Raw genomic sequence first — 12,568 nt, forward strand, 5'->3', positions numbered from 1 at the left:
ATGGAAGTTATATTGCCCCAACCTGTGGAATAGTCCATTATGTTGCCCCAACCCCACAAAGTATGGCCACCTAGGTAGTGCTAGTAACTCAGTGAAGATTCTTTTTTTTTACAGTAAATTCCAATTAATAAATGTACAAGGGATGGCAGAAATTTAAAAAATCACCATGAAGTAAATATTATAGTAATTATAGCTGCAGTGAAAAATGTTAAAATTAGTAGGCAGAAATATGATGAGAAACAGGATATTTGCATAGACTCAAAGTATATCCACACAACACCCTTACTAAGTTCAAAAGGACAAAAACTGTAATGGAGTTAATATCACCAGTATTGAAACCTATCTATATCATGTATCTCCTAATACGATGAAAATGTGATTGGCCAGGTATGCCCAGACTAAATATTGTTTCTGGATGTATCTGGTAGGATGTTTCTGGATGAGATTAGCATTCAAATCAGTGGACTTGGCAAAATAGACTGCCCTCCTCCCCAATATGGGTGATCATCATCCAACACATTAAGAGCCAGAATAGAAGAAAAGGCAGAAGACAGACAAACGTATTCCTTTTTTTTTTCCTGCCTCACTATTGAGCTGGACATCTCGTCTTATCTCTTGCCCTTGGTCTGGGATTTATACTGTTAACATAAAAATAAAAGGCCAAAGTGAGAGGCAACAGGTGTTTATTTGAGATCCAAAAGAATAGCTATTCAGAACATCTGATTCAGGCAGAAACTCAATTAGCTTTTGGATTAGGAGGTGAAGGCAAGGGATATTTATGAGAAAGGGAAAGGTAATCATTACAAGAAGAGAAGGGGGAATTTCTATGAGTGTTAATAAGAAGCTAATACTTATTATTTCTATAGATACAGATAAGCTAACGCAGTGATACTAATTCTCAAGAATGTCTTTTTAACTTTCAGTCAGGTAGTCATGATGTCTGCTTTCCTGTTGGCTTTGTTCAGAATGGCAGCACTAACGCCATTTTGAAGTGGCTTTGTTTATTTTATTTTGTACAATATCCTTGGCTCCCTTGGTTCCCAGGCCTTCAAATTTGGTCACTCTTAACTGTAAAGGAGTATGGCCTTGTGCCGAGCTACAAACAAGGGTTCTATTATTATGGAATAAGAGAAGAACAGACACTGGGAAATAATAGACTCTTCTATAGGTGGAAAATCTTATAACACTCCCAGTTTAGCCAGATCCACAGAAGTCAGATAGATCTAGAGTAAAAATAGTGGATTATTGTAAACTTGATCAGATAGTAACTCTAATTACAACTGCAGTTTTAGATAGAATTCTTGCTTAGAGAAAATCGACACAGTATCTGGTACTCTTATACACAGCTATTGAGCTGGCAATTTCTTTCCTCTAACCCAATAAATAGGAAACATAAAAGACAGTTGGCTCTTATCTTGATATAAGGTGTCATAATTTCTGTCATTGCGCCACTATTTCGTCTGCAGTGATCTTTATCATCTCTTTATTATGCAGGGTATTAGTTTGGCCCACTACATTGATAACATCATGCTGATTGGACCTGTAGAGTAGAAAGTAGCAAGCTTTGCACAAAGTGTTTATCTCAGGGAAAAGTAAACTGCTTTGATATGTCAGCCACACTTAGGGATTGAACTGAATGAGATGATGGGAAATCTTCTTTGAGGTCAAAAATTTGAGCAGTACATACTGTCATTACCTACTTTGCCTAAAAGACATGACCTGAGATAAAGGTCTATGCCACTTTTCTTCTTCCCTTTCTCCCTTCCTTTTCTTTCCTCTTTTCTTTCCCTTTTTTTTCTATTATCTATCTATCATCTATCTATCTATCTGTCTCTCTGTCATGGCTAAAATTGTATCTAGATGATAGGAATTATAAGATAGAAGATTTGTAACAAGTTATAAGAAAGAGATATGTGGATGGATGGATCTTTTGGCATAGTCCCACAGTGAGACATTATTTTTGTCTCATGTGAGCGCTCAGTGGAAATCCCTCACTGTTGAGGATGTGCTCAAATCAGTTATGTGAAAACTCAGTTATGTCCCCAGCTAGGAGACACTTTACCCAACTCTGTTGCACTTTACCAGGTGCATGAACAGATGGGCTGCAAATTCTCTATATCAGTTTTAGTAGGTTAGATCTAATTGCCTCAGAGTCCTGACTTCCTTATTACATATTCTTTCCCACTTTCACTGTACCATCACCCAGACTTTTTTTTTTTTTTTCTCACCTGGTGGCTTTGCTTCCTCCTTCAGGGAAGCAACTTCATCTATATTTTTACTTCCCACTACCCCGCGCCCCCCGCCCCATGTCCCCCATCATACTGAGAATGGCTGCTGTTTCTAGCCTCCAGGACTGCAAGAGATTAAATTTCTTATATGGGTGATTGTTGCATGCCACCCAGTTTTTATTATGGCAGCTATAGAAACTAATATAGCCTTATTCATTCATTTATTTCAGAAATACTTATTGAGTATCTACTATGTACCAAGCTCTCTTAAAGATACAGAAATAAACAAGATAAATAAAATCCTTGCCCTTTGAAGTTTCTAACCTAGTAAAGGAAGACAGATAAAAGAAGGAAACAAACAATAACTTCAGATAATGGAGAAAGCTATGAAATAAATACAATAAATAGGATAGAGTCTCTCTTTATAAGGCTACCAGTCATTGGATTTAGGGCCCACCCTAATCAAGTATGACTTCACCTTGATTATATCTGCAAAGATCCTACTTTCAAATAAAATCACATGCACAGGTCGGGGTGGAGGTATTCAAACTTCAATATATCTTTTGGGTAGCACAATTCAATCCACAACTGTGAGGGATGGTATCTCTGTAAAGATAGTAAATAAATTAAGACCCAAATGATAAGCCATGTTATACAATACTACTATAGGTTATAAACCAAGTTCTAATAGTTCTTGTAAGCAAATTCAGTATGAACTAATGGGTATTCATCGGTGAAATAAACATCTTATAATTGGTATACTGGGTGCTAGAAATAGGCCCTCACTGATGAATCAGTGATATTCAAACTATATGAGTAGACTAGCATGTTTTAGACAGCATCGTGGTCCTCAACCTTTTTGACACTAGGGACCAATACCCCTATGAGAATCTAACGACTGATGATCTGAGATGGAGCTGAGGAGGTGATGCTAGCGCTGGGGAGCAGCTGCAAATTCAGATGAAGCTTCGCTCGCTCGGCCACTGCTCACCTCATGCTGTGTGGCTTGGTTCCCAACAGACCACAGGCTGATCTGGGGGTTGGGGACTCCCCAATGTAAACTACACGTTACATGAGCAGGGTATAAGTAAGACTTTGAAAGACTTCCTCCGCTCTTCTTTTGAAATGGATTTCAAGGCATGGTTCTGGAATGGTCTGTGTCCAGACTTTATTTCAGAGAATTTTGATTACCAGTGGATTAATTATATCCTGCCTCTTAGAATGCTATATCTGTCTCAAGTCAGCCTTTCAATTAAGGGATAGCTAGAGAAATTACAAGGACAGAGAACTGTGACTTCATGGAGTTTACAGAACAAGTTAAGTGAACTATTTTTACGCTTGCTTGCTTATAAATATTTGCTTAATAAGTAACACTATTTGTGGCAGAATTCCCTATGATATCAGCTGACATTAAAGTTCAACAGCAAGGTTATGAGTGTAGTTAGCCTTCCTCTACTTCTTAACTTTTGGTAGCTATAGAATCTACCAAAAATAATCTAATAGCCGTGCACATCTGAACTGCCTTGGTCTGTTCTCAGTACCATGGAAAGAGTAAAAGGCAAAACATCGACAATCACTAAGGCTGCAGTCTAGTGGCTCAGGGGACCTTCGCTGGCTCTGACCCCAGTCTTCATTCTGAACTCTGTTATTTGGGCCTTATACTGACCATTTCTGACCTCACCCTGAATCTGCACTTCTTTTCTTCTGGCCCCTTCGACTGATGCCTTCAATTGCACTGTCTTCCCCTTCATCTATTTCAGTTTCCTTCCAGATGTTGCCTCCTGGACCATCCTTGGCTCCAAGAGCTGCTGCAGAAATTAAGTCCTATCCACCTAGGAGCCCAACCCAGGTTTCAGGAAGCCCACCTGGATCCTGTGCCCCTGTTTCACTTTTCTGGTCAAATCATTTTGACATTTTTCAGAGTTATAGGAAACATTAAAGCCAGTTCCTGAGTTGTTATATATCTTACATTAGCAGTCAGCATATTATTACACATTCATTAACCTGCATTTCAAATTGAATTGAGAAAAACAAAGAGGGACTGACTTTAATTTGTAGGCATCAAAAGTTTACTGAGGAGGGACAGAGATTGAATGGCACTGTGACCTGTGGCTATACATTGGGATCTGAATAGTTAGTTTAGTCTGTGCCAAGTGCTCACTCTTTGAGCTGCAAGACAATATTTGCTCACCCCATTTGGAAATTGGGACCAAACTAAGTCAGAAATTCCAGAAAAGAGGCTACTCCAGTAAGATCTACTTTCTGTCTCCCATTGAAGATTTAAAGATGAAAATGACTTAGCAAAAACATTTTGATGAAAGAGAACTTTCTTTTTTGTAACTGATTGGGGTTTATTGATTTATAGTGCATTTATAAATTTGAATCAATGTTTTCTATAAAACTCAGCAGAAAGCCAATACCATTCAGAGAAGAGAAATCATGGCCTGATACCAAATCTGTAAATGAGGCTGTCAAGTAGAAACAACATTACTAAGATATAGGAAAAACTATCCTGCAGGTTCCATGAATTGTGAATTCTTCAATACTTGAAAATAGAACCTGATGGTTCTGTGTCACTAAAGGGGACAAAGAGAGGTCCTCAAGAATGGGATTAACCTTGGACTGGGGACTAAGAAACTGCTTACAAGGGCCACAGAGTGAAACCTGATTCCTCTTGTTTGGAAAAGCTCCAGTACAATCCCCCTTACGGAGGTTCAAAGTCTTGGATGTCCTCCAAGTCATGTTGCCTTTCTACTACCCCTCCCTGGTGAAATCAAGGACAACCCCAGAAGTGCCAAGACTTTACAAGAAGGCAATTTGAGGGAGGATATAGAAGGGAGGAAAGGGACCCATGTTTTTATTGGCAGTAGTGGAAGGGTTTATGGAATTATTGGTTGCAATAAGGGTCCCAAAGAGAGTAACCACATGGGAGTCCCACCTGAGAATTGAGTTATGTCCTGGAATGTTCAGGTGGAGGTGCTGGAGGTGATGTGCATGATGGGAGAGGCCTGAAGGGTAGAAAACAGAGCAGGAGACACTGATCACTGGCCCCAGAGCTAAAGCATTGAGAGTCAAAGGCTATCCTTTAGTTTCCTGTGCAGAGTGCTGAGTGGGAAAGTTTGTTTTTCTGAGAGAATGTACAAAGGTGTACAAGCTTTGTTTAGATGAAGAGGGAGATGTGGAATGCAGCATAGTAAGTTGGTGCAATCCAGATGGTATACCAGCTCAACCATTAGTACCTTTATCTGCTTCCTAGGAAGCTACATGGACCTGTAAAATAAAGTGCTGTGCTGCCTGAAAGCTCCAGGCAACCACCTCCTGAGTGACCTCTGGCAGAGTGCTAATGTGCTGACAGAAGGGGAGTGACAGCGGCTGACCTCTTGAGAGTCAAGGCCACTCATAAGCTCATGTTATGTTGCCCAGTAATACCCACTGAAACTTGAAAAGGTAGAGTTCTATTGATTTTACAAATGGAGGCTAGATCAGGACCTATTACCATGTCCCCCTCAATCCCAAAGCCAATGTGAGGAGAAAAACAGCTAAGTGAGCCTGGATGTATAGAGCATAAAGAATCAAGGACTTTTTGGACTTTATAAAATGGATTCCATGGGAGCCATGACAGTGATGTCAACTGGCATATAATGAGAACACCCTTAAGGTGTGACCAGAATGCCCCAAACCCATGAAAAGTCAGCCATGACTGCCATTGATAAACCCCCGATTGCAGAGGCCAGTAAGCACAAGGATTCCACCTTGTAAGGACCATATAACCCAAACACCTCAGACAGATGATGCCAAGCCTGACCTGAGAGCATCACAGATGGGTATACTGAAAGCTGAAGACTCTGACCTCTGCCCATTGTAGCCGTTAGCTTGGGACCGACACAAAACTATCCATGCTCTCAGTCAACAGAGCTCACTTTGGAGATGCTAAGGACTTTCATTTGTTCACTCTGTCGCATGAAACTGTGTACTACCCCTCTCTGTGTGTTGTGTGTTAACCTGCGTGGATACTTGATTGGTTTATCTGAAAAGGTTTCACTCAATAAACCTGGGAATATAGAAAGACACAAATATGTTCAAGAGTGTTACTTTGGTAGCCGCTTTCCTTGCTCGTGACCCTGTGCCCTTTCCCTCTCTTAGTTTGGCATCCGCAGCTCTGTGACAGCAGTGACTCTAGCTTCTGGTACTGGAGGATCAGCTCTGAGAAGTGTATAAGGGAAGATGCTTCCAAAGCAGATAATGGCATTTGGGCATTTGATTATACCTAAATTCAGGGTACCTATCAGAGTCTCAACAGCGGGGCACAAGGTCACACAGTTAATTTGCTAGAGGGTGCAGCTGTCTTTCTTTTGGATTTTATAATTCACACTATGAGGGGAATATTGGACGGACATTCCTTCCACTGTTGTGGGCATTTCAAACTCCTGAATTGGTTTTCGTACCACCAAACTGGAGGCCATTCTTGATAAATCTCTCTTTCTCTTTCTTTTTTTCTTTTGAGTGCTGAGCTGGTCTCCTAATAACTGAGATTCTATAGCAGTCATCTTTGACACATGCTTTTCCCTTCTCCCTTTAGTCAAGCAAGTAGTCTGTTTATTTCCCTTTAGCAAATCTTTATATCTAACTCTTTTCCCACTCCCTGGCCACCACTGTATTTTAAGCTCTTACAGTTTAATTTAACTAACAGTCTACATACCAACCACCATGTTAGGTGTTAGAGATAAAAAGTAATACAAGATTTAGTCCTCATGACCAGGCTGTTATTATATTTGGGCAACCTGTAAAGATGAGAAAACCTGCATTGTTTTGGGTAAAATAGACTCTGAATGTGTTGCCTGAAAAGCTTTTGTTTTCGCTTGGTCTGCTTTTATTTGTTCTGCAATCAGTACTTCAGTGAGATGGTGACTATTATCCTCAGGCCTTTCCTCAAGGTAGTACCCACCAAGACCAGCCAACAAAAACAAAAATCTCTATACAGTCATGCACTGATTAACGACAGAGATATTCTGAGAAATGAGTTGTTAGGTGATTCCATTGTTTGTGAACATTGTAGAGTACAATCACACAAACCTAAGTGGTATAGCCTACTACTGTAATTGTATGTGCTATATTTGCAGCTACAAATATAGCACATACAATTACACCAGCATCACAACAAACACCTGAGTAACTGTAGTGTAAGCCTCATGCCCCCACAGTTGGCTTTCCTTTTTAAAATGCAATTGACTAACTTAAGCTTAGACTGTGGAGGCATCCACTTCAAAGAGGTGCCTGCTTCAGTGATGGCCATCTCCAATAAAGGGATCAGCTAGCCAGCACCATGAAGAGCCAGGCCACCTGCCCCTACTGAGGCCTCTTTGTTTCGGAGATCTTTTCATTTTATTTTTTACATTAATTAATTAATTAATCGATTTATTTATTTATTTATTTTCAACAATGTAAAGCAAGTTTGATATTTGTTTTGTTTTGTTTTTTTAACGTTTTATTTTAAAAATTTTTTTTCCTCTCTCTTCTCTCTCCTCCCCTCTGGTAACCACTAGTCCATTGTCTACATCCGTGAGTCTCTGTTTGTCCTGTTCATTTGTTACTTTTAGGTTTATATCCCACATATAGGTGATATCATGTGATTTTCAACCTTTTCTGTCTGGTGTTTCAGAGATCTTAATTGATTAACTGACTGTTTAGGTCACTTGTTTTTACTCTTCCCACATTTTAAATTCCCACTCTTATATTTTAAATTCACCAATGAAGAGTGACACTAGGAAACCCTGGGCCCTCAGCTTGAACCTAATAAAAACAGAAGCCCAGGCACAGACCAGTCCTCTTTCCCTCTCTTCCTTTCCTGTTCTCCCTCCTTCCCTCCCTGAGAACTCGGTGTATGCCCCCTGGTGTGCCTTGTACATTTTAGGGCCTATAAATTATAAAGTTTTTTTCCTTCAAAGTTTCCTAATGGTTATTGCTGAGGGGCATCTTGCGATTGTAATAAGAACCACAAGGGATGGGCCAGTTGTACCAGTGGTTTAGAAAAGGGAGATGTCTGTAGGAAGCTCACTGGGGCCCAGGTCAGTGTCCCCAAGTCATTTCTAGCCAAGAAGAGCATTACTATGGATAGACTGAGAACAGCATAAAACATAATGCTTTGTGTTTAGACATTATCATGGCTACTACGTAACTAGGTAATAGGAATTTTTCTGCTCCATTATAAATAATCTAATGGGACCACCTTTATATATGCAGCCTGTCATTGACCAAAATATCACTATGTGGCACATGACTGTACTTGCAGCTAACTTACTTTATCTCAGGTAATGATCTAAGTGCTTAAGAAAAATTAGCTCATGTTATAAATATAGCCGTCAACCTTTTGTGGTAATTGCTATGATTGTTCCCATGATATGGAGGAGAATACTGCGGCACAGAGAACTTAAGCAAATCTCCCAAAACTTTATAACATGAAAGTAGCAAAACCAGCGTTCAGATCTAAGTGGAGTCCTAGGCTCTACTTTCCAACTTATTTGACTGAAACTCCTAGTAAAAAATATATTTTGCACTGTGACCCAGTATTATCTTGACTTTTCAGATGATGAAACCAAAGCCTGAGTGTTAAGGAAATTTCTCAAGTAAAGGGCAGAGCTGGGATTTGAACACAGAAATTTGCCTTCAGAATCTGTGCTCTTATATCACACTGTTTCACGTAATATGAGCTTAATACATATTTTTAATAATTATCCTAGTTTGGATTATGGGATATTTGCTTTAGCTTTTCAATTTGTAGTTTTCTGGCATGAGAAACAACAGACTTCTTCCCTGAAATCTCCACAAAAGGTGATTTGGCATCATGCAGACAAGACGGGCATACGCTGTACTCGAACTACCCCATTTTCCTCTTTGTTGAACCAGCTATGAATTCTAACAGAATGGCTAATAAAAGCATTTGCCTTTATCAAGTTTCTACAATTTGGAGTTAGGCAGTAATTTATAGAGTTCAACACAGCACCCGAGGCAAACAGACATGTAGAAATGATCTTATAGTCATAACCTGATTAGTTTTTCACAGAACTGTCTCATTGGACCTCAGAACAACTTATACTAGAAAGGATATGCAAGAGGTTTGGCTAAAGGTTTAACAATTATATCCATCTTCTCATAGAGCCAGCTTTGGTTTCCGTTTCACTATTGTTTTCCTGTTTGCTGTCTCATCAACTTACACTTTGACCTTTATTATTTCCTTTCTTGCTTACTCTGTTTGATCACTCTACCTTTTCTAGTTTCTTAAGGGAAAATTGATCACTCTATCTTTTCTAGTTTCTTAGGGGAAAATTGAAGCCAATTATTTAAGACCTTGTTTTTTTTCTTTCCTAATACAGGCATTTAGTGCTATAAACTTCTTCCTAAGTACTGCTTTACTGGCATTCCAGAAATTTCATTATATTCTGTTTTCATTTTCATTCCGCTGAACATACTTTCTAATTTCTCTTTTGATTTCTTCTTTGGCCCGTGGGTTATTTAAAAGTATATTATTTAGTTTCCAAATATTTGGGGATTGGAATTCAGATATCTTTTTATTATTGATTTCTAATTTAACTGCATTGTGTTCAGAAAATATTTTTAATATAACTTGAATCCTTTCTAATTTATTGAGGCTTGTATTATAGTCTAGAATACGGTCTGTCTTGATAATGTTCTGTGGGGTTCTATAAATTTGTCAGTTAGGTCAAATTGGTTAATCATATTCAAATCTACTATATCCTTGATCTTCTGTCTATTTATTCCATCAGTTACTGGGAGAGGGGTTTGCAATCTCTGATAATAATTGTGAATTTATCTCTTTTTCTTCAAAGTTCTATCAGGTTTTGCTTCATGTATCTTGGAACTCTTTCAGGGCATAAATGTTAAAAATTATTAGATCCTTTTGATTCGTTGGCCCTCTTGTCCTTATATCTGGTAATATTCTTTGCTCTAATATAATATAGCTCCTCCAGCTTTCATTTAACTAGTATTAGCATGGTATATCTTTTTTTATCCTTTTACTTTAACTTGTGTCTTCATATGTAAAGTACATTTTTGTTTCTTATAGAGAATAGATAGTTGCTTTTTAAAAATTTGATCTGAAAATCTCTGGTTTCCTTTCCTTCCCCCCAGCTTTATTGAAGTATAATTGACAAATAAAAATATTTTTGCTAGTTATAGAATTCTACTTTCACAAGGTTTTTTTCCTTTGGTACTTCAATGGTTCTGCACCAAAGTTTTCTTGCTTGTATTTGTTTATGACAAAATTTGTTGACACCTTGGTCTTTGTAACATTTTTTTTCTTTTCTTTCTTTCTTTCTTTTTTTTTTTTACCTCAGGATGCATTTAATGTTTCCTCTTTGTCACTGGTTTTGAGCAAGTTGATTATGATGCACTTTGATATAATTTTCTTCTTATTTCATGTGGTTGAGATTAATTGCACATCCATTACTGATCCATGGATTTCAAGATTTCATCAAATCTAGAAAATGTTTTCTTTAGATATTTTTCCTGTTTCCCCACGTAGGGACTACAAGTACACATATATTATGTTGTTTGAAGTTGTTCCACAGCTTATTTATGCTATTTTCTTTTTTAAATTTTAATTTCCTTTTATTATGTGCTTTATTTTAAACGGTTTGTATTGTTGTCTTCAAATTCACGAATCTTTTCTTTTACAATGTTTAATTTGCCTACTCTAATTATTTTTCACCTCAGAAATTGCAGTTTAATCATTGGAGTTCAATTTTGAGTCTTTTTTTTATCTTTTATGTCTAACCTCTTGAACATAGGGAAAAATAATTATAATAACTGCTTTAATGTCTTTGTCTAATTCTAATGTGTTAGTTTTAGTTTTGTTTCAAGTAATTCATTATTTTAGGTTGTACTTTTTTTCATCTTTGAATGTATTTTTCTATAATCTCTCATTGGATGCCAGCCATTGTAAAATTTGCCTTGTTGCTGGCTGAATAATTTTGTAATCCTATAAATATTCTTAAGTTTTATTCTGTGATGTGTTGCTTGGAGATTTGATTCTTTAGGGTCTTACTTTAATAATTTATTAAGAAGTCCTAAAAAAGGACTTAGGCTAAAGCTAATTATTCCCTGCATATTCCACCCAGTGCCCATGAGTTATGAGTTTTTTAATCTGACCAGTGATGACAGATATAATTCCTGGCCCCATGTAAGTGCCAGAGCTGTTCCCACTTGTCCTTTCAGATCGTTCTTTCTCAAGGCCCCAGGTTTCCTCACATGCATGTGCAGATCAGTATTCTGATGAATTCTTGAAGGATTGTCTCTCTGTACAGCTCTCTAGTCACCTTGGTCTCCCTGGAACTTCGGCTCCATCTCCTTAACTCGAGTCCAGTGGGCTCTGCCTGGGTGCCCACTCCCTCACTGTGGCCTAGAAACTGTTTCAAGGCAGTAAGCTGGATCAGTTGTTGGGCTCACCTTGTTGGTTTTCTGCCTCTCAGGGGTCATTGCTCTTCATAGCCTGATATCTAGTGTCTTAAAGTTTCACACGTTATTTTTCTGATTTGTTGTTCTTCTCTCAAGTGAGAGGGTAAATCCAGTCCCTGTTGTTCCATCTTGACTGGAAGCAGAAACCTGTCAAAGTTATATTTTTGAAAATTAAATTTTATTTAAAGGTAATAATAGACAAAAATTAGATAGATCTTCCCCAGAACACTTTTGAGTTTCTTTCTTAGGACGGTCTCCACCAACACTCATTTCTCTAATGTTAAAGTAATTTTTAGTATTGCCAGGGATCTGGAGAGAAATAAGGGACACCAAAAGGTAAACGGTAGCAGTTTCTCCAACTAAGTATCTTTCTTTATCATTTAGAGATATTTCTTATTAAATATAAGATTGTTCTTGTGGGCTCACTCTCTTTCTCCTAGAGTTTCAGAAGTAGAACTTCCCCACTCCCACCACCATTCCTAGAAAGCACATGTGACTAAATTTGTCTATCTAAATGTTCCAATTAATCCAGATAACATCACATGGAGTCCCACACGGCCAGAAGAAACGTTGGCAACTGTGTGTTCTGAAGCCTCAAGTACTGTATGTGTGTAGAGGAGGGCAAGAAAATAAGGAGTTGCTTGTTGCTTCAGAGATGCTCTGGTTGGGTGCATGCTAGATTTGGAGTGAGAGACTGACCTCACTTGTGCAACTTTTTTAGGCTTACTGGCTAAACCCTGGGCAAGTCACTTACTGTTTCTGGTTTCATTTTCTCCCATCTCCAGCTACAAACACTATCTGTTTAGTTGCATTGCTTTGAGAATAAAATGTGCTGAGACTTGAATTTAAGATCTGTACTCTTCCCCCAA

The sequence above is a fragment of the Pteropus vampyrus genome, unplaced genomic scaffold (genome assembly GCF_000151845.1).
Source record: "Pteropus vampyrus isolate Shadow unplaced genomic scaffold, Pvam_2.0 Scaffold21, whole genome shotgun sequence".
NCBI lineage: Eukaryota > Metazoa > Chordata > Mammalia > Chiroptera > Pteropodidae > Pteropus > Pteropus vampyrus.